The 3,748-nt window shown below is 28.0% G+C and overlaps 1 non-coding gene across 1 annotated transcript; it reads left to right on the forward strand.

Annotated features, from left to right (window-relative positions):
• The first annotated feature begins 3,038 nt into the window (after window positions 1-3,038).
• LOC140985447 (small nucleolar RNA R71) lies at window positions 3,039-3,149 on the forward strand. The gene has a single exon (XR_012176766.1). It is a non-coding gene; the product is annotated as a small nucleolar RNA R71 (small nucleolar RNA).
• Window positions 3,150-3,748: the final 599 nt, after the last annotated feature.

Genomic DNA, 3,748 nt, shown 5'->3' on the forward strand with positions numbered 1-3,748 from the left:
AGCATAATAGATTGCATACGGTTTTCTTTCTTTTCTCTGTCCTAATACAGCTCCTATAGCATAATCACTTACATCACACATTAATTCAAATGGTAAAGACCAATCTGGAGGTTGTAAAATAGGTGATGTAATTAAAAGATTAATTATTTTTTAAAATCATTTTCACATTTCTGAGTCCATTCAAATTGTGTATCTTTTGTTAAAAGATTCGAAATTGGTTTAGATATTATGCTGAAATTTTTTATAAACCTTCTATAAAAACCTGCATGACCCAAGAATGATCGAACTTCTTTGACCGTTTTTGGTGATGTTAAATTAGCAATAACATCAACTTCAATTCCTTTTTCAGATATCACATGACCTAACACAATCCCAGATTTAACCATATAATGACATTTTTCTCAATTTAAAACAAGATTTTTTTCTTCACATCGTTTTAATACTTCTTCTAGGTTTTTAAGACAATTTTCAAATGAGTTTCCAAAAACAGTTATATCATCCATAAAAACTTCTACAAATTCTTCAATCATATCACTGAAAATACTTAACATGCATCTTTGAAAAGTAGCCGGAGCATTACATAAACCAAATGGCATTCTTTTAAATGCAAAAGTTCCGAAAGGACAAGTGAAAGTAGTTTTTTCTTGATCTTCTAATGATATAGGTATTTGATAATACCCCGAATACCCATCAAGAAAACGATAATAAGAATTTCCTGCTACTTTTTCTAGAATTTGATCTAAAAATGGTGGTGGGAAATGATCTTTTCTAGTTGCATCATTTAATTTTCTATAATCAATACACATATGCTAGCTAGATGGAATCCTAGCTTGTAATAACTCTCCATTTTCATTTTTTATAACAGTGATGCCTGACTTTTTAGGTACTACTTGTGTTGGACTTACCCATTTACTATCTGAGATTGGATAGATAATTCCAGCGTCTAATAGTTTTAATACTTCATTCTTAACAACTTCTTTCATATGTGGATTTAACCTTCTTTGTGGTTGTTGATATGTTTTAGCATTTTCTTCCAAATGAATTTTATGTGTGCAAATTAAAGGATTTATACCTTTTATATCTTTCAAAGTCCATCCAATTGCATTTTTATATTTCTTAAGTAATTTAATTAAATCTTCTTCTTGATTTGGTAGAAGAGTGGAAGAAATTACAACAGGAAATGTTTTATTTTCACCAAGAAATACATATTTCAATTCGAATGGTAAAATTTTTTATTCAAGTTTTGTATTATCATCTTTTTTAAAATTATTTTCAGACTCAAAACATTCTATTGAAAAAACTTCAGATTGTTGATTTAAGTTTTCTTCTTGTATATTTTCTTCCATAATTGTTTCAATTTCATTATCATATTCATTTTCATTAATACTTGGTTGTTTACATAAATTGAACACATTAAGTTCTAGAGTCATATTTCCAAAAGACAATTTCATTATTCCATTTCGACAATTAATTAAAGCATTTGAAGTTGCTAGAAATGGTCGTCCCAATATTACTGGAATTTCATTATGTACTTGTATTGGTTGTGTATCCAAAACAATAAAATCTACAGGATATATGAATTTATCAACTTGAACCAACACATCTTCTACAATACCTCTAGGTATTTTGATTGACCTATCCGCCAGTAAGAGAGTAACCGAGGTGGGTTTTAATTCTCCTAAATTAAGTTTTTCATAAACTGAATAAGGAAGTAAATTCACACTTGCTCCCAAATCTAACAAAGCTTTTTTAATTTTTTTTTCTCCAATAATACATGAAATTGTTGGACAACCGGGATCTTTATATTTAAACTAGAATTATTTTGAAGAATAGAACTTACTTGTTCAGCCAAGAATGCTTTCTTCTTCACTTGCAATTTTCTCTTCATCGTACATAAGTCTTTTAAAAATTTTGCATATGAAGGTACTTGTTTAATAGCATCTAATAATGGAATATTTATCTTTACTTGTTTAAAAACTTCATAGATATCAGAATCATTTTTTTGTTTTTTATGATTTGTTAATGCATGAGGAAATGGTGGAGGTTTATTTGATTCATTTATTATTTCAGATGATTTATCATTCAACATATTATTTTTAGAATTTAAGGTATCATCATTCTCAAAAGTATCAGGATTATCATCCTTACTCTTTGATTTTAAATGATCCTTGTTTTCATTACTATATGGATCATTAACTATTTTACCACTTCTAAGGGTAATAACAGATTTTATTTGATCAATTTTTTCATTTTTTAATTCTTGATTTTGATTTTTAGGATTAGGTTGAGGTTGAGATGGAAATTTTCCTTTTTCATGAATATTAAGTGCAGATGCAAATTTTGCAAGAGTTTCTTTCAAATCAGTCATAGATTGACTGTTTTGAATATTGATAGATTCTTGCTTTTGGATAAATGCATGAATTACATCTTCAAAGTTTTTTCTTGGAGGTGTAACATAAGGAATATAACCTTGATGATTTTGGTTATTTTGAAAATATTGTTGTGAGGGTTGTGCATTATTATAATTCCTCCAACTAAAATTAGGATGATTTTTCCATCCGGGATTACATGATGTTGAAAAAGGATCTAATATTGGTTTTTTATAATTGTTAACATAATTTGCTTGTTCATGGAGACATTCTTTAAATGAAGGTAATGTTGGACAATCTTTTGTAGCATGATCATGTGTATCACATATATGACAAACAATTTCTTGAATACTTTTTAATTGACCACTCTTTTTCATTTCTAATGACTCAATTTTTCTTGCTAAAGATGCAAGTTTAGCTTGAATATCTATATCATCTTTAAGATTATAAATACCACCACCATTTATTGAATTATTGATTTTAGTTGTTGGTGGTTCTATGGTGCCTATATTATCCCAATTTTGAATATTTTCTGCTAATGAAACCAAATACTCCATAGCTTCATTTGGGTTTTTATCTTCAAAAGTTCCATTACACATGAATTCTATCATTTGCCTATCTTTAGGTATTAGACCTTCATAAAAGTGAGAAACTATTCTCCATGTTTCAAAACCATGATGTGGGCATGTATTAAGTAATTCTTTATATCTATCCCAACATTGATAAAATGTTTCTCCTTGTTTTTGAGAAAAAGTAGTAATTTGTCTTTTAAAAGAGTTTGTTCTATGGGAAGGAAAAAACTTTTTGAGAAATTGTTGTTGCATTTCTTCCCATGATCTTATTGAACTTGATCTCAAATTTTGTAGCCATGTTTTAGCTTTATCTTTTAAAGAAAAAGGGAAAAGCTTTAATCGAACTATATCCATGCTACAATTTTGATCATTATAAGTGTTACAAACTTCCTCAAATTCTCTTAGATGTAAATATGGATTTTCAGAATCTAAGCCATGAAAATTTGGTAAAAATTGAATAATTTGAGGTTTAAAGTTGAAATTAGATGCATCAGGAGGAAAAACTAAACAAGATGGGGCACTAGTTCTAATAGGGTTCATATGGTGTCTAAGTGTTCTTAATTGATCATGTTCTTGATTATTATTATTATTATTATTGTTATCATTATCTTGATTATTTGAATTATCATCCATGTTTAAATTATTTTCAGATCCTCGAATAAGTCTACCACTTTTTTTCGACTCCAAATACTCATACAAAAAAAAAACACAATACTTATAAACAAAACATAATTAACAATATAAACTTAATTTATACCTCTCCGGCAACGGCGTCAAAAACTTGCTACTATTTAAATTATAGTTCAC

Source organism: Primulina huaijiensis, chromosome 9 (genome assembly GCF_012295235.1).
Source record: "Primulina huaijiensis isolate GDHJ02 chromosome 9, ASM1229523v2, whole genome shotgun sequence".
Lineage (NCBI taxonomy): Eukaryota > Viridiplantae > Streptophyta > Magnoliopsida > Lamiales > Gesneriaceae > Primulina > Primulina huaijiensis.